Here is a 26,956-nt window from a genome sequence, read left to right as displayed (position 1 = left end):
TTGTGTAATGCATTTTTTGAACAGGTTTGATGCATGGAAGTGATCACTCATACTGCGTTCATTAAGTTCACGTGAGCTGCTCTCTTGTGTGATGCTGCGATGTCCACGGCTTAATTTAATGTTAGCTAAGACCCGGCACTTAAAAGTTTCTGGCTGCACTCCGGTTGTAATATGACGAAGCTACGCGAGCTCACTCTTGAGAATGCAACATATAGTTGTCCAGGAGAAAAGCAATCTTGCCTGAAATCAATGGCATCATTTTGTAGGGTCTGTGCCTGAGACTTATTACTTGTCATCGCGCAGCAGAGCCTTACTGGAAATTGGAGGCATCTGAATTGAAATGGGAGATCAGAGGGTATAAAGGGGACGTGAGGAATACATTGGTTTATTGGTGACTTGCACAGGGTGACTGGCATTTGGAATCAAAAGTGTTACCAGAGTTTGGCTGTTATAGCAGCAAAATGTGGCTACTTTGAAGAATCAAAAATCTGAATAAAGTTGTGCACACTTAATGATTTCTTAACTTATTTTTTTATTTGCCATGGTTTATTTGTTCTATGTCTTGATTTCATGAAATAGCATTTCCATAAAAACTGAAAAAACAAAGGTGTCCTAAAACATTTGACCTGTAGTGTGTGTGTGTATATATATATATAGCGCTGTATTGTACTGCTCACACACCTTTTTTTCAAAAATATGATTTTATACACAAACATAGCTTGCATAAAATGTGCAATTTCAAAACAAGCAAATTAAAAAAATGTAACACAAGATATAGACAGCAACAGACAAACTAAGAACTGCTACAGACCTAAAGAGGATGAGCAAGTGTAGGGAATAACAGACAGAGAAACAGCAATTCTCCAGTCTCATTCATTTCTACCAGACACTTAATTAAATTATTCTCTCTGTAGCATTAAAGATACTTTTATGTCTTGTCACATAAAAGTTGCACTGGACAGACAGGACTGTTATAATCTGGACATGCACTATTTTATATTATTTAACCAAAATTGTGCGGGGAGGAGTTCAGCAATATCCCTACTTTATTCGAGCATGCTTCACTGTCATGCACAAAACAATTTTTCAGAAATTATTTATTTTACAATGTAATTGCAAAAATAGAATGTTTTGGGTTTTTGAGGATATGACTTGATAGTTAAATTTGGATTTTATGACTCGGACAATTTGAGTTTTCTCTTGTTCAATATGGATACTAACTCAAGCCCTTTGTATCAGGAAATCTGTCATCATTGCCCTTCATGAAAATAAAATTAAAACATTTTTTCTCAGCCATTACTGTAGAAAATCTGCAACAGATACAAAATGTATAATTTTGGTTGCAGTATTTATTTAAATTGCTTAAACAGTGGTGCACATTCCAGTTAATTCACTAATGGAAGTATACATCAATTTTGCTAATTGCATTTAAGATTAGCTGCTGGTGGACAATAATCATATGCCTCCTGCATCTGGAGTTCATTTTTCTTCAGGCTAAGTCAGCACCCTTTCACAGCTTAGCTAAAAAATTATGAGAATTCTTTAATGATAATATAATATGGTTGATTTAGTATTCAAGGTTAATAAAATAGTCAGATTAAGGTGGACTAAAAGATATAGCTCCAGTCTTGTGACACCTATAATCCTGGGATAGATAAAGCAGATTTGAAAATGAAGGAATGGATGGATAAATAAATTATAGGTGGGTAAGCAAATACTTAAAACCTAAGTGGACAAACACATAAGACATAAGTGAGTCAAGTTTTTCATTGAATTTCTCCCCTGCGATTCTCCCATTTATATCTAGCAATGTCAACATTAAAAACCAGCTCCAAATGAACAATAGAGTGGTACACTGTGAAGTAGCATTGACCAACTAAAGATGGTGCTGGTACCTCACACTGTGTCACCCAATGGTCTGGTGGATGTGACTTTTATAATTCTGGTATCCTTTTTCACTTATATGTCTTTTGACAAAATGTGCTATAGTGGAATTACGCATATTTTGAGGTAACCAAAAAAGGTACTTCTGTAACAATTCTTATCGTGGTTTCCTTTTTTGAAACTAGACTACTGGTTCTGGGTCTAACTACTTTAGTCATAGATTGCATTTTGACATGCTAATTTTTTTTTTTACAAAATGCATACTCACAGAAGTACAGGGTGATGTTACTGCTATGACAGAAAAGTACAAAGATCTGAGAGAAGGTTATAAATCAAACTTAAACAAAAAACAAAAGGTCTGGTTTACAGTGAGGAACATAAGTATTTGAACACCCTGTGATTTTGCAAGTTCTCCCACTTAGAAATCATGGAGGGGTCTGAAATTCACATTGTAGGTGCATCCCCACTGTGAGAGACATAATGTAAAAAAAAATTCAGGAAATCACATTGTATGATTTGTACAGAATTTATTTGTATTGCACTGCTGCACATAATTATTTGAACACCTGGCAATCAGCAAGAATTCTGGCTCACAAAGACTTGTTACTCTGCCTTTAAGAAGTCCACCTCTACTCCACTTCGTAATCTTAATTAGTAGCACCTCTCTGAGCTCTTTAAAGACACATGTCCACCCCACAGTCAGTCAGACTCCAACTACTACCATGGGCTGACCACAGAGCTGTCAAAGACACCAGAGACAAAATTGTGGACCTCCACAAGGCTGGAAAGGGCTACGGGGCAATTGCCAAGCAGCTTGGTGGAAATAGATCAACTGTTGGAGCAACTGTCAGAAAATGGAAGAGGCTAAAGACGACTGTCAGTCTCCCTCGGACTGGGGCTCCATGCAAGATCTCACCTCGTGGGGTTAACAGATGATAAGGAAAGTTAGTAATCAGCCCAGAACTACACAGGAGGAGATGGTCAATGACATGAACAGAGCTGGGACCACAGTTTCAAAGGTCACTGTCGGTAGAACACTATGCCGTCATGGTTTCAAATCACGCATTACACGGAAGGTTCCCCTGCTCAAGTCATCACGTGTCCAGGCCCGTCTGAAGTTTGCCAATGACTATCTGGATGATCCAGAGGAGGCATGGGAGAAAGTCATGTGGTCAGATGAGAACAAAATAGAACTTTTTGGTCTAAACTTCACTCGTCGTGTTTGGAGGAAAAAGAAGGAGGAGTTGGATCCCAAGAACACCATCCATACTGTGAAGCATGGGGGTGGAAACATCATGCTTTGGGGGTGCTTTTCTGCGAAGGGGACAGGACGACTGCACTGTATTAAGGAGAGGATGAATGGGGCCAAGTATTGTGAGATTTTGAGTAACAACCTCCTGCCCTCAGTCAGAGCACTGAAGATGGGTCGTGGCTGGGTCTTTCAACATGACAATGACCCGACGCACATAGCCAGGATAACCAAGGAGTGGCTCTGTAAGAAGCATATCAAGGTTCTGGAGTGGCCTAGCCAGTCTCCAGCCCTAAATCCAATCGAAAATCTTTGGAGCTGAAACTCCGTGTTGCTCAGCGCCAGCCCCGGAACCTGACAGATCTAGAGGAGATCTGTGTGGAGGAGTGGGCCAAAATCGCTGTTGCAGTGTGTGCAAACCTGGTCAAGAACTACGGGAAACGTTTCACCTCTGTAATTGCAAACAAAGGCTTCTGTACCAAATATTAACACTGAATTTTTCAGGTGTTCAAATACAGGTGCTGGTCATAAAATTAGAATATCATGACAAAGTTGATTTATTTCAGTAATTCCATTCAAAAAGTGAAACTTGTATATTGGATTCATTCATTACACACAGACTGATGTATTTCAAATGTTTATTTCTTTTAATTTTGATGATTATAACTGACAACTAATGAAAGTCCCAAATTCAGTATCTCGGAAAATTATTGTCAAAAGGTTCAATATTGAAGACACCTGGTGCCACACTCTAATCAGCTAATTAACTCAAAACACCTGCAAAAGCCTTTAAATGGTCTCTCAGTCTAGTTCTGTAGGCTACACAATCATGGGGAAGACTGCTGACTTGACAATTGTCCAAAAGACGACCATTGACACCTTGCACAAGAAGGGCAAGACACAAAAGGTTATTGCTAAAGAGGCTGGCTATTCACAGAGCTCTGTGTCCAAGCACATTAATAGAGAGGCGAAGGGAAGGACAAGATGTGGTAGAAAAAAGTGTACAAGCAATAGGGATAACTGCACCCTGGAGAGGATTGTGAAACAAAACCCATTCAAAACTGTGGGGGAGATTCACAAAGAGTGGACTGCAGCTGGAGTCAGTGCTTCAAGAACCACCACACACAGACGTATGCAAGACATGGGTTTCAGCTGTCGCATTCTTGTGTCAAGCCACTCTTGAACAAGAGACGCGTCAGAAGCGTCTCGTCTGGGCTAAAGACAAAAAGGACCGGAATGCTGTTGAGTGGTCCAAAGTTATGTTCTCTGATGAAAGTAAATTTTGCATTTCCTTTGGAAATCAAGGTCCCAGAGTCTGGAGGAAGAGAGGAGAGGCACAGAAACCACGTTGCTTGAGGTCCAGTGTAAAGTTTCCACAGTCAGTGATGGTTTGGGGTGCTATGTCATCTGCTGGTGTTGGTCCATTGTGTTTTCTGAGGTCCAAGGTCAACGCAGCCGTCTACCGGGAAGTTTTAGAGCACTTCATGCTTCCTGCTGCTGACGAACTTTATGGAAATGCAGATTTCATTTTCCAACAGGACCTGGCACCTGCACACAGTGCCAAAGCTACCAGTACCTGGTTTAAGGACCATGGTATCCCTGTTCTTGATTGGCCAGCAAACTCGCCTGACCTTAACCCCATAGAAAATCTATGGGGTATTGTGAAGAGGAAGATGGAATACGCCAGACCCAACAATTCAGAAGAGCTGAAGGCCACTATCAGAGCAACGTGGGCTCTCATAACACCTGAGCAGTGCCACAGACTGATCGACTCCATGTCACGCCGCATTGCTGCAGTAATCCAGGCCAAAGGAGTCCCAACTAAATATTGAGTGCTGTACATGCTCATACTTTTCATGTTCATACCTTTCAGTTGGCCAACATTTCTTAAAATCCTTTTTTTGCATTGGTCTTAATTGATATTCTAATTTTCCGAGATACTGAATTTGGGACTTTCATTAGTTGTCAGTTATAATCATCAAAATTAAAAGAAATAAACATTTGAAATACATCAGTCTGTGTGTAATGAATGAATCGAATATACAAGTTTCACTTTTTGAATGGAATTACTAAAATAAATCAACTTTGTCATGATATTCTAATTTTATGACCAGCACCTATACTTATGTGCAGCAGTGCAATACAAATAAATTCTGTACAAATCATACAATGTGATTTCCTGATTTTTTTTTTTTTTTTTACATTCTGTCTCTCACAGTGGGAATGCACCTACAATGTTAATTTCAGACCCCTCCATGATTTCTAAGTGGGAGAACTTGCAAAATCGCAGGGTGTTCAAATACTTATGTTCCTCACTATATACAGTAAGCGCTAAAGATGGGGTCCTAAAACTTTTTAAACAAGGGGCCAAGCTTACTGTACTTCATACTATGAAGGGTCGAAGTTGGGATACAAAATATATGGGCATAATGCCATAAATCTAGGTATATTTGGGAGGCGATTTATTTATCATGAAATTAATCAAGTTCTTTGAAATGTAATGAAATTACAATATAACCTGCAACCTCAACAATACTTAATCTTAGTACTTAACTAAATCAATGAGTACTATGAGTCTGGGTGTTTTTGGGTGACAAGAAAGTCTTCCAGATTCCATATTTATCAATGCCAGTCCTCATAGGTGAGGCAGGTGTGCACAGTGAGTCTGGATCTGGTGGAGATTTGATATGTTTTATTCTGGAAAAGGTCAGCTCAGAGATTAGGCACTTACAAAAATGGCTGTCATTTCCAGTACATGTATTTTTAAGATTAGGGCAAGTCTCAAATGGGAGAGAAGAACAGAAATGAATTAGGCTGATTGACTTGAAGGTACTGTTCAAACTGTAACAGTTATGCAGTTCTGCCAGTTCCAGCTAGTAAACAGGATCAACAATCTCAATGTCTGTGGCAAAAGGGTTCTGAAACAATTAAATCTCTTTTGCATGTACATGAAGCTCTCAAAATCATTTGTGGAATCCATTTCTAAGGCTTCTACACACATTTTTCACCTTGGACTGCAACTTGTGGTTTTTCAGCTGATCATATCTGATCATTGATAGATAGATAGATAGATAGATAGATAGAGTGGTGTGAAAAACTATTTGCCCCCTTCCTGATTTCTTATTCTTTCGCATGTTTGTCACACAAAATGTTTCTGATCATCAAACACATTTAACCATTAGTCAAATATAACACAAGTAAACACAAAATGCAGTTTTTAAATGATGGTTTTTATTATTTAGGAGAAAAAAATCCAAACCTACATGGCCCTGTGTGAAAAAGTAATTGCCCCCTGAACCTAATAACTGGTTGGGCCACCCTTAGCAGCAATAACTGCAATCAAGCATTTGCGATAACTTGCAATGAGTCTTTTACAGCGCTCTGGAGGAATTTTGGCCCACTCATCTTTGCTGAATTGTTGTAATTCAGTTTTATTTGAGGGTTTTCTAGCATGAACCACCTTTTTAAGGTCATGCCATAGCATCTCAATTGGATTCATGTCAGGACTTTGACTAGGCCACTCCAAAGTCTTCATTTTGTTTTTCTTCAGCCATTCAGAGGTGGATTTGCTGGTGTGTTTTGGGTCATTGTCCTGTTGCAGCACCCAAGATCGCTTCAGCTTGAGTTGACGAACAGATGGCCGGACATTCTCCTTCAGGATTTTTTGGTAGACAGTAGAATTCATTGTTCCATCTATCACAGCATGCCTTCCAGGTCCTGAAGCAGCAAAACAACCCCAGACCATCACACTACCACCACCATATTTTACTGTTGGTATGATGTTCTTTTCTGAAATGCTGTGTTCCTTTTACACCAGATGTAACGGACATTTGCCTTCCAAAAAGTTCAACTTTTGTCTCATCAGTCCACAAGGTATTTTCCCAAAAGTCTTGGCAATCATTGAGATGTTTCTTAGCAAAATTGAGACGAGCCCTAATGTTCTTTTGCTTAACAGTGGTTTGCGTCTTGGAAATCTGCCATGCAGGCCGTTTTTGCCCAGTCTCTTTCTTATGGTGGAGTCGTGAACACTGACCTTAATTGAGGCAAGTGAGGCCTGCAGTTCTTTAGAGACCTCTCAGATGAGTCGTCTCTGCGCTCTTGGGGTAATTTTGGACGGCCGGCCACTCCTAGGAAGGTTCACCACTGTTCCATGTTTTTGCCATTTGTGGATAACGGCTCTCACTGTGGTTCGCTGGAGTCCCAAAGCTTTAGAAATGGCTTTATAACCTTTACCAGACTGATAGATCTCAATTACTTCTGTTCTCATTTGTTCCTGAATTTCTTTGGATCTTGGCATGATGTCTAGCTTTTGAGGTGCTTTTGGTCTACTTCTCTGTGTCAGGCAGCTCCTATTAAAGTGATTTCTTGATTGAAACAGGTGTGGCAGTAATCAGGTCTGGGGGTGGCTACGGAAATTGAACTCAGGTGTGATACACCACAGTTAGGTTATTTTTAACAAGGGGCAATTACTTTTTACACAGGGCCATGTAGGTTTGGATTTTTTCTCCCTAAATAATAAAAACCATCATTTAAAAACTGCATTTTGTGTTTACTTGTGTTCTATTTGACTAATGGTTAAATGTGTTTAATGATCAGAAACATTTTGTGTGACAAACATGCAAAAGAATAAGAAATCAGGAAGGGAGCAAATAGTTTTTCACACCACTGTAGATAGATAGATAGATAGATAGATAGATAGATAGATAGATAGATAGATAGATAGATAGATAGATAGATAGATACTTTATTAATCCCAAGGGGAAATTCACATAATCCAGCAGCAGTATACTGATACAAAGAAACAATATTAAATTAAATAGTAATAAAAATGAAAAAAGAAAAAAAAGCAGACAATAACTTTAAGTAATGTTAGCATTTACTCCCCCGTTTTGGGAATTGGGAAGATGACAGAAGTTTTCCTCTCTTATCTGTTTAAGAAAGAGGCTCAGTTTTAGTTCAGATGTTTTTACATATGAATGCATATAACCAATGATTTTCCCCTTCCCATGAAATTGTGTGTTGAGTCCCACCACATCACAAACATTTCTTTCATCAAGTGCTAGCGAAAAATAGTTTCTTTAGATTTCCTTGGCAAATTAATTTTGAGATTTTTTCTGACACGTGCCCCGTTAGCCAATTGTATCTTTCTTTATGCCCAGATTCATAGTGCTGACACAAGTTGTATTATTTGAAGACAGCTACAGACTCTTGACATATGAGACAAATGGCTTTGTCCTTGCAGTTTACAAAAAATAGTCATTGGTCCACTGTTGATTGAATATCCTGCACTCAGAATCTATTTTTCTTTTCTTTGACATTGTTTAACGCAGTTTAGGATTCACTTAATGAGTCAGGGTGAAATGATCATGGGATGTTATATGGATATTTTTTAATCATTTCTATAGTGGACCCAGGTGCCTAAATAGCATTTACTGTACTTTCATTTATGTAGGCCTATGTTTGGGAATTTAATTTTCAGCGGGCCAGACTACACACATTGCAGTTATTGTTTAAAGTGCCAGTAAGGTGACAGTCTAGAGCCATATTCTTCCTGCAGGCAGTAGTTTGGGGATCCCTGGGTTAAAGTATGTTTCAAGAAACACAAAGAATTAATTGTTGGACTATCATTAAAATTTAAAGTAACCAGGCATTTCCATAAAGCATACACAAATGTCAAAGCATAAGAGACCCTCTGCAAGGTACAGTCTCTGAATCCAGCTATCAAGCTTTCCAAAAACCAACTAAAGGAAGCAGAAAAATAAGCAAAATAAAGGTTAAAAGCTGGTATACAAATCTACTTCTCAAGAAGTCAACATTCTGTTGACAACGTACTGAACATAGCTCACCCAGTATCTCTAGCAATTAGCCTTTAAGTATAACAACTGGCGAGACTGAACACACAACCATGAGATTCACACAGAAAACATAAAATGAAGGGAAACCATTAATGAATCAGGCAATTTCAGTTCTCTGGTAACAAGACCTCGCAACAGATGAAACTATATGTGACATTCTTAAAAGCACAGAAAGGCAAAGGTGCTCCATAGAAAGGGTAGTTTCTGTTCTAACCTAAACCAAAATAGTGTATGCTTTTTTGTGATCTACACAGAAGCTTTTAAGCTGGCATATGTTTTTTGTGATCTACACAGAAGTATTGCTTCTCAAATTGATTTCAGGCATTTATTAAGGTCACTCACTGCAGGAACTGCAACAAAACATGAACTGAAAGATAAACAAATAGAAATGAAAAATATTATTTGTATTTCACACAGTACACTTAAACATAATGTAATAATATACAAAGCAAACTAAAATATTTAAAGATGATGATACACATAATTTACTAGCAACCTAATATGGGTCAGTTCATGGATTGTGTCTAGTGCTGCCAGGAACAGTGGCTTGGAATTAAAATAAGCTGTCAAACATTGGATGGATGGAGAATTATAATAAAATACCAACAAATGTGTAAAATAATAAATGACTCTTGCAACAATGAAAACAATGAAATAGTTAAACAACTAAATTATCATTTTTCAGTGCAATTTAATTTGTAAAGCTTGATACAAATTCTCAAAGTGAGCTGTCTTGAGCTTCATACGTTTATGTTTAATTTGAATGTTTTTTAACTGAGAACTAAGATGAATTGAATATTTTGCCTACATTTGTTAGTAACTGAAGAAGGGTTAAGTATGGAGGCCCTAAAGTGCAATGCACAAAAACAAATTAATCAATGCAAAAAAAATCAGAAAACACAAAAACAAACTGGAAACACAAACCGGATAATGCAAAAAACAGAATATGCAAAAAATATATAGAATATGCAAAAAACAAACTGAATATACAAAAACAAATGAGAAAATGCAAAAGCAAATCAGAAAACGCAGAAATAAATTGAATACACTAAAACAAATGAGAAAACAAACCAGTAAACACAAAAAAAATTGCAAACACAAAAACAAATGACTAAGCACAAACACAAATTGAATATGCCAAAAGAAAAAAATCAGAAACAACAAATGCAAATGGAGCAGCATGACTATGCAAACAAATTGGGAAGTATGAAAACAAAAAGAGCAGTGCATAACCCAAAATCAAAGTGGAAAAAAAAGTGAAAGCTAGCTTTTAAAGGGTGGTATCAAACAAGAGAGAACACTGAAACATAAAAGAGATCTCTTATCTTTCTTAGGTATTTTAATACACTATGGGCGAAAAGATAACATTTGCTTAACCTCAAGCACTCTCTGCCAGAGCAGTTTCAGTGCTGACTGGGGTTTCTACGTAAATGGGTTTGTATCCAGTAGAAATCTGACATGTCTACTGTATGCATTTGTTGTGATGTAAGATTTTGCATATAACTTGATAAATGTTTTGTATGTCTTTATTTATAATTTAGGCAAACCAAGTGGTGAGGGGTATTCGTGTTTGCACAACCCCCAACCCTATTTACGACTGTCTCTTTGTAATTTTATGACAGGATTTGGGGGGATGTGTCTTAAACCAGTTTGATCCCCCACATAAAGCCAGGTTAGCTTAACATATGGTCTTGGGGGGGTTGCAGGTGTTAAATGTACTATTGCTCCCATTGGTCTGAGATATGGCTGTTTGGAATTGGCTTGTCTCAGAGGCCTTTAAGTACCATGATGTCCTATTGGTTCTAGGAATTGGAGAGAACATCTATAAATGTACTTGCTCAACCACATTCTCTCTCTCTCTCACCAACATATGATGGAAGAAGCATCTCTCTTGCTAACCTGTGATGATGAAAACAACACAATGAAGAGCACAGCTCAGCAGCCATATTGAACAGACATGTGGCTGAAAGCTGAGCACCAACGATGCCTTAACTAGAGACATTTTAAGTAACTGCAAGTCTGTGTGCCACCTGAATTACACATCACCATTTTATCAGGTTGTATGGTTGCCAATATTCAAATGTACTTTGCATTTTGTTATTATTTATGAATATTATCAGTAATACATTATTTTATGTGTAACTTAACTCCTGCTTGTCTTTTTACTACATCTAATTGCCTGAGGTTATAGATATAGAAGGGAAGGTGGGGATAAGTTATATAGAGTGGTAAGTCTGTGAGATTAGGCATTCTAAGGCTGCATATTAATAATACAATAGGGGAAAGTAGAGCAATACATATATTACTCTACTGAGATAAAACAGCAGAAGAATTAATTTGATGCCTCGATATCAGATATAACAGTCTGGTCTAAAATCAGCCAACTAAGAAATCACGTTAAAAATAATCAATTGTTGTATGTGTCACAGATGACTGCAACACTCTGGTATGAATAGTAGCTTGTTGTCACACTCTCAGCATTATGTTATGGTTTCCAAGCAGTCAGTACAGGGCTGACAAACATAAGTGTGTAAAACTTTCAATGGATCTCTGGCAGTTATATAAAAGGTTTTATGTCAAATATGTCAAAAATACCTAAATAGACAGGAGATATTCTGCATCACTACATCCACCACACCACCAATTAAGACCCCATAATTGATTTGTGACATGCCGCCTGACTCGCTTTTTTTTTCCTTTTCTTTTTAACCTCTGGCTTTGCTAGTATTTTTGGTAGCATTTAAAACAGTGACCAAACTAAAATATGAAGACATACTGTACATGAAAAACTTTGTGACTTAACATAAAACTGTCATACACTAAAAGGAATGGCTGGCTCTTTTCATACTCACTTTCTAAATATGGTGATATCAAATAACTTGAGTGAAATAGTTTTCTGTTTCATCCACAAATAATGCACAGTAATGAGAATACTATACCGCCCCTGGGTCCGAATGTGAGAGGGACATGTTTCTCCAGTGAATGCACACTGTCTGAAGGAGTGAAAATACTCAGAGAAACCATGTATAAAAGCAAGCCCATGAGTAGCAAGTATAAGGGGGCACAGACACAGTACTGTCTCAATTGTGTGTTGCCTGGCAGTTGAAGCTCATCAGTTCTGATGCACTGGGTGACCCTGGCCTTGGGATGGCTCATGGAATCGGGGGAAAGTGTGGCATATGGCTCGCCTCTGACCCTGGGTGAGAGAAGTGAAATGGAGCTGGGTGGCTTAATGAAGAAGCTAACAGTAATTTTTAGTGCCACATCCCAGCAGTCTGGCTTAAAGCAGCTGGTTCCATTTCTCCTTCTCTCTCACCCCCAAGACGTTAACAATACATTTTAGGTCCACACCTAATACTAAAATGTTGTTGATGGGAAATGTTAATAATACTAAGAATACAACTTGTCTAACAAACACCACATTGAGCATGTTAAATAATACATGCCAGTAGTGTGTATACTAGTGTGATAAAAATTACGTCAATACCGTAAACATTTTTCAAAGAGGAGTGCTTTTGGCATTAAGTTATAGCTTCACTACAAATTATGTTTATAATAGATTAAATAATGCTCTAGCAGAGAGTGCTTGAAGTTAAGCAAACATTATTTTTTCTGCCAAAGTATATAAAAATAACTAAAAAAGATAAAAGATCTCTTTTACCTTTCAGCATTCTCGCTTCCACCACACCACTTGTTGAAAAGCTGGGATTGAATCATGACATAGCTTTCACTGCATTTTTACTTTTTCTCATTAGTTTTTATGCATTCAATTTGATTTTGCATATTCCAATTTGTTTTTGTGTTTTCTAATTTGTTTTTGCACATTTCACTTCAGCGCCACCATACTAAAGGTTTTCTGAATACTTTGCAGATATACTTGGACTGATAAAAACACTTTCATATGGATTCCCTACAAATCTGTTAACATCTGTAGAGATATTAAAATGCTAAGTAGAGATGGCACACTCCAGGGACCTCATGTATAAATGGTGCGTACACACAAAAATTCCTGTTTTCATGCTCACGTCACAATGTATAAAAACTAAACTTGGTATAAAGCCATGCACATTTTCACGCCAGCTCAATCCCTTGCATACGCAAGTTCTCCACTCGGTTTTGCAAACTGGCGGCACCCAGCGTCAAAGCAGTGCTACTGTTCCTGTGTGGTTTCCCTTTATTTTTTAGATTCACATACCTGACGCGGCTTCATTAAATACCCTGAAATTAACTGCATATCGTTTATTAGTTTAAGCCATCTAATTGTAATCAACCCATAACTATATAATGGTGCACGGAATGGCCAAACTATTCCATATACCAATGCTGCTTTACCGTTGTCACTCTCAGTGCACCACTCAGAGTATTTAATCCACTGTAAAGTGGAACCTCAGTTCACGACCATAATTCGTTCCAAAACTCTGGTCGTAAGCCTATTTGGTCGTGAACTGAAGCAATTTCCCCCATAGGATTGTACGTAAATACAATTAATACGTTCCAGACCATACAAACTGTATGTAAATATATATTTTTTTTACATTTTTAAGCACAAATATAGTTAATTAAACCACAGAATGCACAGCGTAATAGTAAACTAAATGTAAAAACATTGAATAACACTGAGAAAACCTTGAACAACAGAGACAACTAACACTGCAATACTTTGCACTATAGCAGTATCAACCGCTGGCTAAAAGTACTTTTTTAATGAGTTTTAAGCACAGGGCAAAAAATGAACATTTGAAAAAATCCGTAATTTAATAAACCACCAAGAAAAATAACATTGCAACAATGCATGCTACAAACCAATCACTGGAAACAGAAATGAAAACAAAATCAAGCCCAGTGCATTCTTTAACTGCCTTCCTACCTTAATGCGTCCAGCTCTCTCTCGCGCTGCCTGTGTGTCTGCTTCTCTCTCTCGCGCTGCCTCTGTGTGTGTGTGTGTGTCGCGCTCTATCTCGCGCTGCCTGTGTGTTTGCGCGTCTCTCTCGCACTGCCTGTGTGTATGCATCTGTCTCTCTCGCCCTGACTGTGTGTGTGTGCGTCTGTCTCTCTCGCGCTGTGTGTGTGTGTGTGTGTGTCACGCTCTCTCGTTCTCTCTCTCTTGCTCGCTTCACAGGAAATACACAGGGAGAGACTGAACATGTACAAACCGAAAGGGAAACTGGCTTGTTCATATGGCGAGTGTGCGGTCGTGAACCCAGGCAAAAGTTTGGCGAACTTTTTGGTCGTAAACCGAGTTGTACCGAGACGTTCGTGAAACGAGATTCCACTGTATCTGAATTTGGAATCACACCTCTACAGCAGCTGATCGAATTATCGGGATACAGCATCTATCACACGCAGCCTCAGCCATGCGCAAAGTCTAATTGAACTTCTCCCATACAGTACGACTAACACTTCAGAGCCTTTCCTGTAGGGACCTCACAGTTTAGAAACACTTTCATTCCAAGTGCTCTAAATGCACTCGATCAGTCCATCAAGTGCTCCTAGTAGAACTATTTGTACTTATAAGTACAGTCACCTCACTGTAAACTTGCACTACAGTTATAATATTGCGCAACCTGAGCCACTTTATAAAGTGCATATATACATATGATGACGATTGGCTTCTAGGTCAATTTAGATTGCCAAGCGCTACCTTCTTAGAGCGCTTGATATCATTTTTAAGAAGAAATACAGTAAAGTATGTATATTACATTATACAGATACATTTTTAACTTCATTTTAATAATGTATTTTGTTAATAATAAAACATGTGAGGACACTGTGGTGCAGCGGTAGCGATGAGCTGGCGCCCCATTCAGGAATTGTTCCTGCCTCACGCTGTATGCTTGCTGGGATTGGCACAACCCTGGATGGATAGATGGATGGAATAATTAAACATGTACTACGAAGATATTTCAATGTTCCATAAAAGGTTTGAAGAATCAATGTTCTAAGCTTACAGATGGCTTGACATCTATTACAGAGCTGATTGTGTGTCGATTGGTTACTTGGAGAAAGAAAAGGAAGGATAGGAATCGGGGGTTAGTATGTTTGAGAGAGACAGTACTGCTGCAATAAATTATTTCATCGAAGGTCGCGCACAGTGCAGCAAGCTTCATGCAGGAGGCAAGAACAATCTTTGAACCATCGTGTCCCCATGTTTAATATATGCTTTAATCCCTATCATTATGAAAATGATATCAAGTATACCTCTTAGTATTTAAATTGTTCAGGGAGCTATAATATCATGAATGTAACGTATTCTGTGTCCTGTCAGTGGTTGAGAAAGCCAGTTTAAGAAGCACATAATGATTCACACATATAGAGTACTGTCAGGGATGCCAGGGCGACGACCCGGCCAGGACGCCTTGAGGGACCGGAAGAGGGCATGCGCCCATTTGGGATCACGTGGGGGCCGCCACCCTGGTTGTTTTGGGGGCCACAGGTTAAGGGCTTGGAAGCCCAACTCTAAAGGGGCCCATGGTCACCGCCAGGGGGTGCCCCGATGCCTTGGGAGCCCTGGACCTCAGCACTTCCACCACACCAGGAAGTGCTGGGGGGTAAGAGAAGCAGGGACACCCGGAGTGCTTCCAGGAGGACAGCTGGCACTTCCGCAACACTGGGGCATGTCGGCGGGTGATTGCCGGGGACCACCTGGAGCACATCCAGGTGTGGATAAAAGGAGCCGCCTCCCTTATTTCGAGGCTGGAGTCGGGTGGAGGCAGGACAAGGCAAGAGAAGAGAGAGTAGAGGCGGCCCGAAGAAGAAAGGTGTTGGGTGGTCAGGACTTTGGGGGGTTTGTGTGCACATAAGACTTTTGTAAATATTGTAAATAAACATGTGGTGGTGGAAAAAGAACACGTCTGCCTGTCTGTGTCCGGGCCACGTTCACAGTACGTACACTTAACATACTACTTTAATTACAATGGGATATAATATTTTGATCTAAATACGGAACCCTCTACCTGTTATGCTCTGTCACCTAACCTAGCCCAAAATATCATTAAAAATGGTATGTCACAGACATCAGTGGAAAGATGCACAATATTCACCACTGTTTGTTGTGAGTTCCATGCTGGCATTAATATACAGTGTATGTCTAGATCAGTGTTTCCCAACTTCGGTCCTGGGGACTCCCTGTGGCTGCAGGTTTTTGTTTAAACCTGCTTCTGTTTTTAATTGGACTACTAACAATATTTTCATCTTGATTTTTATTCTACCTTTTCTAGGTGTTCTAACTGTTTAATTAATCAATTATTTACTAATTAGTGAGTCTGATGCTAAAGTAGTTGCAGCCTTTGATTATTCAGTGTTGTTTGCCAGCATGTCTGTTCTGCTCATTTTTAATTGCCATTAATAAGATACAACGAAGGGGAAAAGCTGCAAAGAGAAAGGGCAAACTATAATGAAATCAACAAAAGAGAGTTAAGCATTTAAATCTATAGCAAAAGCAGAAATATTTCTAAATGTTTTATAAATGTAAAAATTATGTTGCTGTGCTTTTCTGAATGTAGAGTAAAAGAAATAGAATACCAGCTAATTAAATGAGATCAGTGATATCAGGTGGTGTCACTGATTAGGAATCTGGTTGGAACAAAAACATGCAGCCACAGGGGTTCCCAGGACCGAGGTTGGGAAACAGTGCTCTAGATGCATCAAGCACCATTCCCTCAGATTTCTGAGTTACCCTGCCTCCTCACATACAGAGAAATGTTTACTACGTATGCTGCATCAAATATGGACATACTGTGAATCACTTTTTCCATGAATATCTCAAACTGCATCATGTATCTGTTTTTCGATTGTACTGTTAAGATATGGTGCTTATTTTGCTTCGGCACCTCACTTAGAATCGGTGTACACTTTGTTCAGCGTTGTGAAATACATAACAACCAACATCACCATAGAAGACTTACAATAATCTAACCCTAAAACTGCCCCATCGCAGGATTCTGAATGACAGCAATACTAAATAATATATGCAGCTATTTTTGTTGCATTGCTGTTCAATATTGTATACCAGCAAACCCACGATTCTTTCCAAGAATGGCAATCACTTTCTGTTGCCTCCGATATTTGGAGGGAAGAACAATCATGGAGGGTGGGTGCATCCTGGGAAAGTTTTCATTTAACTAAATAAACATATTTGTACTAAAGCAGTTTCTTTTTGGAGCCGTGATTCATCTGGTTCTGGTGTTTCAGAAGCGAGATGTAGGCGCCTGCGTTCATTGTTTATATCCATGCGGTCTCGTTTTTGTTTTTCTATGGCTGTGTCGTTAGCTAGAAGTCATTTGCTGAAGTGACCATGGCGGCAGATCCGGGCTTGGGCAGCTACATTACTAAACGAAGGTGGCATATGCGGTGGTGTGAGCGGTCGCATTCGGGCGGCGGTGTTAGTGTGTACGGCTTGCTTGTGGCCTCTGGCATCTGTGCATATATACAACCTGGCGTGCACACTTTACCTCAAGTTTAGTTTACAGGTCGTGTTGTGTTGTTTGGGCGCCACTTACTGACTCTGGGAAGCCGCTGGGTTTGACTCTGGGGCGCTGAGGCGCAGTGCGCGTTCGGTACGTCTGGCATCCGTGCATATATACAACCTTCGTTTAGAAATATAGATTGCATTTGCCACCTTATGCTTAATATTTTATTTATCCATCCATTATCCAACCAGCTATATCCTAACTACGGTGTCATGGGGGTCTGCTGGAGCCAATCCCAGCCAACTGAGGGCGTAAGGCAAGAAATAAACCCTGGGCAGGGCGCTAGCCCTCCTCAGGGCGCGCACACACACACACACATTAGAATTTAGAATCGCCAATGCACCTAACCTCAATGTCCTTGGACTGTGGGAGGAAACCGGAGTACCCGGAGGAAACCCACGCAGACACGGGAGAACATGCAAACTCCACGCAGGGAGGATTCGGGAAGCAAACCTGGGTCTCCTAACTGCGAGGCAGCAGCACTACCACTGCACCACCCTAATATTTTCATGTTGTCCTATTAAATATTTTTTATTTAAAGTTGCTTTGCTTTATTGAGGAAAGCATGAGAATAAATTCTTATGCACATGTGATATAACAAGTAAATCAAATAATATAATAATATTGATTCTGCAAATGATAAAACAATCATATTTTAAATTGCTTTGTCACTGGGACCACTGCCTGAAACAGTTTTTGACACTCAACTTACATATTGCTATATATTCTGCTCACATTATTTATTTTTGTGCTTAAATTTTGCCAAGATTTTGTAGCACCAAAATAAATTTAACAGAAAATCTTAGCAGAAGAGATGTAAAATTTCAGTTTGAATACTACTGAAACTGCCAAATGTCAGGAAACACTGCACTACCCTGCTACCTGGGGCTTTAATTTCTGCTGTTGATGGATGGGGGAAAGTGCATGATGATACATATTTTTTGCATTTCTTTTAATTCTACTTCTTTCTTTACTTCTTTTTACCTCTATAACTTAGAGATGTTATTTTCGAAATCTTCATTATTCCTTGCTCATAAACTTGTTGCATGTAAGAATGATGATGGGCATTGTTTATCTGAGGTTCTTTTACTGGTATTCACATCTTATCTTATTTAACTGTCATTGATTCAAATTAGCAAAAAAACACTTACCATAAACAATTTTACAATAAATGTGGTTTAGAAAAAAACATTCATTTAAAGAATAAGTCTGGGGTTTTTCAAATCAAACTTGTTTCTTCAAAATCAATGTACAGTATATAGTAATCTTTATATGTTAGTGCAGCTTACAATAGGACAAATGGCAACCTGGGCCCATAGGTGAATGAAAAAGCTTTAAAACTTACGAAATACAACCACTTTGAAGCAGTAAAGGTTTTGATATAAGCAAATATGTCTTTTGCATTTATGAAGCTCAATTCACCAAGGGGGACATCCCTTATCCACAAACACACATATTCCTGCTTTTAGTGTGTCCTTAGTGGACGTAAATAGGTAAAACTAGGTCACCAAGCTATAAAGGTTGAGAAACTCTGTTTTAAGAAGGCAGTGTGGCGCATTCATTAAGGCTTTAGACTTCAAATCCTGAGTTTGTGAGTTCAAATCATGCCATTGACACTGTCTGACCCTGAGCAAGTCACTTCACCCGGTGATACTCCAATTGGAAAAAAGAAAGAAAATGTAACCAATTGTATCTGAAATGTTGTAAGTCGCTTTGGATAAAGGCATTGGCCAAATAAATAAATGTAAATGTTAAGTAACCCTGGACAGTAATAACAATGAAGTGAAGCACTATGTTCACTGACAGTATATGAAATTATCTTGTATTCAACTAAACTATTTAACATCACCAAGACTGTGCATCAGGGTGGGGAGAAGGCAGCAGAATCTAGTCAAGCAGCAGCACAGGTTCTGCTTTGGTTCCTTGTCCAACACATCTAGGCTATTCAGACATATTTTATCCAACAGTCAACAGTTTGATTTGCAGATTTTCCTGGCTTATATTTTTCCGGTCAAGCCAGAAGATATTCTGCTTTCAGTCAAATTGACACTTGATGTTCAATTTGAGCAAAATTAATGTTAATAAGCCGCCATTGTATCTTGATTGCAATTTCTACAGATATTTCATCCTCATACTACAGAACAATATACTGATGAAGGTTTTGGTGTTTTTAGTCAATTCTGGATAAGCACCTTTTTGCACATAGCCACGTATTTGGCATGTGTGTGTGTCAAGAGCAAGATAAAAATAATTCAAAAGAAAAAATGAGAGAAAGGAACATGGCAGAAATGCCAAGGTCAATATTAATTTATTTATTATTATTATATATTATATATATATTATTTATTATATATTTAAGAACCCTACATTTTGTTTGCTAGGCTGCATAAAAAGAAAATGGAAATGTATGAGAATACCCAGATAGAGAGACAGAGAAATAGAGACACCAACATCAGATGCCAAAGACTTGTGAAGAAAAAAAACTCTTGTGGAGAATTCTTTTTTTACAACCAGAGATACAGTGCTAATGGCACCACTGTCAGATGAGTCATACTGTGCACATTACGTTAAGCACATATTCCATGTTTAAACCGGTTCAACCGGTTCGGTTGACACCAATTTTGGAGCACACTGATGCAGCTGGGAGGGAAACATTGAACACACCTTTTGTTAAATGAGGAGAAAATACAAAGGTAAATCACATTCCTCAGCAAAAGTGTAAAGGATGAACAGGATTTGAATGTATCCTGTAAATGAATGCTAATAATTAAGCTGTAAGAATAAATGCATGCAGTGCTTGAGCAAATAATGGTAACTACAGAGTACAACATAGTAAACAGTTCTACAAAGTTCCTGTAAATACCCTGAATTAACATCCAAATATTTAGCACTTTATCGCATTTAATGTTTCATTAGATGCTGTAGCTGAATATGAAAAAAAAGAAAAAGATCATCTAAGCAAGCAGATGTCTCTTAAGGCTATGTTCACACTGGTGCTAAAGCAGCTCTGTTCTGATTTTTGCCTCATGTAAGAATTTTTTTTCAGTTTGTCTGTTCAAATTATTTTGTAAGTGAGCCAAACTAAAAGTGTATACAGATATTTGTCCTAAATGTGTCCCTAGAAATTTGCTAAATTGGGAGTATTCTGAAGTTTGAAAACAACTTGTTGATTGTGTCTGAATAGCATTAGTATTAAAAGTGATATTGCTATTGTCAAAAATAACACAGGAAATTACAGATTCTGGATGTACAAGTATGGCAGGTATATAGGTTTCCACCAAAGAGGAACAGCATTACCAATTGTGCTTGATTCATCTAATGCTCTGGTGATCGCACAGAACACCCCAAACCCACACTCACTTCACCAACCTATTTTGATGCTGTCACTCGATGCATAAAGTAATGAATACTATCATTCATGTTTTGACAACAGTCACGTAATAAACCATTCTGTTAAATGGTATTTTTGCAAGGTGCTGTGTTACATAACAACAGCTGTACTTGCACTTGAGATGTGATTAATATGCCTGTATTCTTTATCAGGTCTCACATTTAAATGAGCAAATGAACACCAGGCTGTTTTACAGTTTCTAAGTCTGCTATTTTTTTTCATTTGAATTTGGGAAATGTCAATCTCTAGTTAGCTTTCAGAGTTCAAGTTTTGTTATGTTCATTTACTCATCAAACACATGAAGTTCAGCCTGACTACAATTGTGTCTTCCCATAAGAACAATATACAGTGTATACAGGTGTGTTCCAATAACAACTTTTCACGTAAACATTGTACAACATAATGTAGCAATGTTGCTCTGTATTTTCTTTTATTATAGTAGCAGTAAACCTACACAGAACAAAAACTGAGTGCTTGTTACGAGACAAATGAAGTGGTTTGGGTATGTGATGGAGATGCCCCAAGGCTCCTCTGGATGGAGGAGTAACAGGTAAAGTCCCTTGGCAGCAAATCCCAGAACACAGCGAGAAGAAACAAGGGAATGATTTATCACCGTTGGCTTGGGAATCCAAAAAGGAGCTACCCTCATCAGGACAAGAGTAACAGAACAAGGATAGATAATATAAAATATTAAAGAAACAATGAAAACATGTCTTTCAACAAGGCTATAAGTCATCTATACACTCTTTTGTTTTAGAGAGACATTGCATCACTTTTAATGAGCAGTTGATACTGAAATTGTAACTAATTTATTAAAATAAAAGTTGTAGGCCCATTATTTTGGCATTAAACAGCCCTAACAAAGCTTCTGATGTGTATGATTTTCATGATAACCATTGGAAATCATTATCACTGGCTATTATTAATAATAGCAACAACCACCAATGATGCTCGGATAGGCTCTAGCCCCCTGTAAACCAGAATTCAATTAACTAAATTTGTGAATATTATGTTGTATTAACTTTCATTTTATTTAACACAATTCTGTACTAAATACAGCACAAATGTGCTTTACAAATACAGAGCTATGGGTGGGCAAAATGGACAAAAAATAGTATCTATGTTTTCTGTCATTTTGACAATGAGGATCATTTGATAAATATTTTAAGGTAAAAATAACAGAAGCTGCAATGTCATCTTTGACTGTAAAACAAATTATCAACAAACCTTTTTAAGTGTTTAAATAAAATATTATACAAATGAAACATGAACATTGACATGCTAAAAATATGAGAACTGTTCACTGTAAATATAAAAACATGAACCAAACAATGCTGCTGCAGCCTTAATCAAGGTTTTTAAATACTGGGATTGCGTGATCCCCTAGTTAATCCTTCTGACCCTTCTCCTGAAACCACAAATTAAAATCATAGGAGTCCCTGAAAATAAATTTTAAAAACATTTTTAGGTATTACAAATCACTCTGTGCCCTTGTTTTGTGAGAAAAAAGGCTAATATAGGAATTTAGAACATTATTGTTAGGGGGGCTCCCCTTTTATTTTAACCTGCTTTACCATGTAAATGATTTGTTTTTTACATTCTTGCTCTTAAGTAACTAGATCTTCAGCCCTGGTCTTTGGCAGGGAGGTGTTAATAAGATTTAAATGTAATCTAATGTAACTCTGCTTTGAAACAAAAAACACTAAAACAAAATTCTTAACTCATATATTTTGAATAGATTTACATTTAAAAAATGTAAACAAATCAATGAAAACGTCGAAATGAAAAACAAAATTCAACCAAATGGCTTAATGCTGGTAAAGTGGGCATCAGCATCTAAGTCTATCACTGCTCCATATAGGACAGCAACAACAACATTTACTAATTGTATACCATACAAATAAAATTTCAAATAAAAAGGACTGAGTCTGAAAAACAAATGATATATCAATATCTTCAGTGCAGTACCACAAACAAATTAAAAGATTAAAACTGAAAAAAGAAAAAAAAAGGATATGTCAGAAGAAAATAAATACTTTTCATATAAAACAATACAATACATCCTACAATTAACAAACATTGACATATATTTTATGGCTAGAGGCATTAACAAAATAGTCGAGTATCTATTAACTACATTACTAAAACAAAGAACAAACCACTCCAGGAGAACCTCTAAATATAGTTAAAATGGCAATGTGAAATCAATAAGCACTCAATGACAATGAGTAACATCAGTGGTAAAGGCTTGACTGTAAGATAGCACATTTGATAAAATAAATTTGCATAGAAGCACTTGTATGAACTGCCCAAGTGTAATGAAAACCTGACCTGAAACTGTTAATGTGGGCAATCAGAATTAACAGGTTATAATTTTTCAAAAGCAACATACTTTTCACTTTTAAATATAGTGGGTTAACATTCTTGATATACAGCACTCAATCTTAGGTTTGATTTTCGGCTTGAATAGTTTCTGTGTTGAATTTATGTGTTTTTCCTCTGTATATACAGACATCAGAAAAGCAGAAATTAAATAAAATAGAGATCCGTACATGAACTGTGTCACAGAAAGTGAACAGCTCCAGAAAAACTAAGAGTCCTCTTGTTGCCCTGTGGCAGTCAGTGGGGGGTAAAAAATAGTATTTGACTTATGGGACAGGGAATAGTGCGATATATACACAATATTTTAACCAGAAAACATGTAAAAAGGACACAGGAAGAAGATTAAGTTTTAAAGATTGGATCACTCCACAGAAAGTAATTAAAGTGTTGGGCCAAACACAGTCATTTAGTAAGCATTAAATTATTATTCAGATTTTTTTTTTTAATAATTTATATTAACAGCTAACGACTATCAAAACATATTTTTCAGTATGAACATTGTTGCACTTTGGGATAGAGAGTAGGAAATCTCTTGTACTCGACAAAAAAATGAATGTGCATTCTCACAAAGCATATTGTAGAAAACAAATGTATTTAATCAAATTGATAGGTCTAATTTAATTTTCTAAAGGGTTATAAATCAATATTGCATTCTGCAGTCAGGCCAAAAATGTTAAATAAACACTTCATAAGTTTAATGAATAATACTATTTGTATGTACATTCAGAATGGATTTTCAGAAGATGAAATTAATCCCCTGGATGTCAGGTAACCAAATTATATGAAACCTATGCACATTTTAAATTGCCCCTTAGGATATATCGATTTTTTAAATCAAATATATGTTGACATCTGGAAATATATCTTCTCAAAATTAGGCACCTGAAATATATAAATTTTAAACCTTACACATGATTTTTATATTCGGATTATGGGATATTGGCTTCGTGTACAGTGCCTTGCGTCCACATAATGGAAAAAACGCATTCGGTAATGCAAATCCGTTAAGAATTAGTCACTAGTCACCGGGGTGGCTTTTCATTTGTCACTCCTTTCTACAAACCCAAGGCACGCACCGAGAAATCCGCGTCTGGTTTCCACACAAATGAACAGAAAAGCGTCATGTGAAAAGGCAGGGGACAGGAAAGCTCGGCTCGGTACGGGCCTGCTCTGCACCGCCTGTCAGGGCAGAATTAAAGTCGCTAATCTTACTGCTGCATCGGCAACAGCCGGCAGCATCCATATTTGTTGCCACCAAAGCAAGACTGGAGTCAGCATTAAATCCGAAGACAAGAAATGAATCCCATACGAAGGGAATTCGTTTGAATGGTTTATACCAGCTTAGCTCAACAGTGCATTTCTTACCTTTTTACTCAGTTTCTTCTGTTGTATTTCGGAAAATAATAACGTCCGACAAGAATTAGCTCAAGTGAGTCCTTTAATTTAAAAATATATATTTAAAGCACTAAACACCGCATCCCCCCAGAATGCACATTCAAGCAGGCAGCTGCAGAGTCTCTTCGTCCCTTGTCACGCAGCGGCGCGCCCGTTCACGAGAGAGTGGCGCAAGAGCGCGCTTTCAGATGCGGTAACGCGCTTCTCGACTCAATCGCATTGCGTGTAAATTGCTTTACAACATGAATGCTAGATTTTCTCCCTTAATTTAAGTAAATGACTAACAATCATACAATAAAAATGAAGTCATCTGATCCTAAGAGGTCAATAAACACACACAAAAAGAAAAAAAATACTTCCATCCATTTTCAGGACGCACTTTTTCCCTTGCAGGGTCTCGGTGACTTCCTGACAGTAGACAGAATCAGACGTAATATCTGCAACCCAGGAGCCAACCTATGTGGCATGTTAGTGCAATGAGTAGCATTACTGACTGTAATTTAATTTCTTACGGTCTATACAACGTCTGCATGTAGCCTACTCTCAGTGCTTACTCCCTCAAATCAAATTAATGCTGTAAGGTTGATGACTAACGGCAAACTAGTGTAATCTGCGTGAGTGTGCTTATTAATGCTTTCGAATCCTCGAAGGTACATATGAAGGCTCCAAAACAATGAAATGGAATTGTGCCTTTTAAAACATGAAAAAAGTGATGTCCATATTAATGGAACCCATATAATATCAAACCATGCCAAATTCCATGTTTTCTTTAAAAATAAGTTTTTTAAAATGTGTGTAAAACACTGTATAGTTCTGTTTTTACGATCTTGCTAGCGAAAGGTTCTAGTAAGTTTAAAAAGGGATTCTAAATATTACGCAGACATGGACTGATCTGGAAACCACAAGATGTCCCTTTCAGTGCCGATACATTTAGAAATATTTTCTGATAAGCATGCAACTTTATCTTTCCATTCTTCAACTCGATATGTGCCCCCCTAAACGCTCATGTTTTTTAAGTAATGTAAAAGGTTGACAGTTGTTGGAAGAGTATGTTGTTTTTTACAAGTATGTTTACAATCAGTTGATTTTTACTACTTTTGTCGCGCTTCATATGATATATTTATGTGTGGAATAGGTGAAATCATATGAAGTTCTATTACTAGTGATTGGTTCACTTTGTGATGTAAGTCATAAACCGTTAATAAATATTAAATGTCCATCTGAAGTAATCGAGCTTTCAGGTCAGTGGCAAATCTAATGAAACTGGTGGAAAAAATGAAAACTTGAGAAACAATAACATTATTATTCAGTTAAAATGTAAGCTAGAACTTTTTCTTTTGATATATGTATCTTTCTTCTTTTAAATGTGTTAGTATTTGAATTGATCTGTTTAATATATATATTGGCTGATCTCTGTTTTCTTTATTTGTGTAGACAGCATTTTGCAATATTAAGTCCTGTTTATACGTTTTTGAATGCTGCATAAGCAGGCTTTTTTTTATAATCTGCAGACATAATCTTTCTTTTGGTGTTGCTATTCATATCAAGCAACATCCCAAAGAGTGGAATATATGCAGTATGATATTCTCACTCCCTAAATATCATTTATGCTTGTTCCCAAAAGATTTCAACAGTTTTTTACATGACTACTCCAAAAAAGTTCTAAGCAGCCCAGAATATGATCTTTAGTAAATTATTGGTTACCATTTTTTCTAAGATTAGGCTACATTTGTGCACAGTAGTTAAAAAGTCAAAAAGAAAGCAGTGCCTGTTATGTGCTATAGGGAACGTTTTCATGATCATTGGTGTAAGATTTCAATCCCTGGAAACTGAGACTATCCAAAAACACCCTCAAATCTTGTTGACTTTGTAGCACCCATTTTCTATATTTTTAACTTATAATGGTTTCTTTGGTTTCTGCCCTTTCAAATCCACACCAAAGAAAGGTAATGATTTTCATATCAATCATCATTTTTATACTTAAAGCTGATGTTGTTTAAAAATGTGTTGGTTTACAGTACTGTGGTCTCAATGCAACAGTATTCTGCAATAAGCTTTAAAATCCTTTGTTATAGGGTAAGAGAGAGAACAAGTACAGTAGCTTCCCAAAAAGGGAATCGGTTCAGTTGGTGAACACATTCCAAGACAGACTAGTCTGGAAAGACTGCATCTCTAGGTGGACAGGGAAACATCTGTGAATTTTCTAGGAGAGGATGGAGGATGTTGTGTAAAGACTGTTTCCATTGCCTTGTCTATTATGCATTATAATCTTCCATGGTTAGTTCTATATCAGAAATTACAAGCACAGGTGTTCTACATTGATTCTACATGT

General features: G+C 37.6%; 1 protein-coding gene across 2 annotated transcripts in view; it reads right to left on the bottom strand.

Annotated features, from left to right (window-relative positions):
* dnajc5aa (DnaJ (Hsp40) homolog, subfamily C, member 5aa) overlaps window positions 1-24,759 on the bottom strand; it is a 101,462-nt gene extending 76,703 nt beyond the window's left edge. For both annotated transcript variants that reach the window (XM_039735505.1, XM_039735504.1), the window contains exon 1: window positions 24,595-24,759. The gene's annotated coding sequence lies outside the window, so the exon portion shown is untranslated. The remainder of the gene's footprint in view (window positions 1-24,594) is intronic.
* Between the last annotated feature and the right edge of the window lie 2,197 nt (window positions 24,760-26,956).

This window comes from Polypterus senegalus, chromosome 14 (genome assembly GCF_016835505.1).
Source record: "Polypterus senegalus isolate Bchr_013 chromosome 14, ASM1683550v1, whole genome shotgun sequence".
Lineage (NCBI taxonomy): Eukaryota > Metazoa > Chordata > Cladistia > Polypteriformes > Polypteridae > Polypterus > Polypterus senegalus.
Note: the sequence above shows the minus strand (reverse complement) of the source record. Positions and strands in the feature narration are given on the sequence as shown.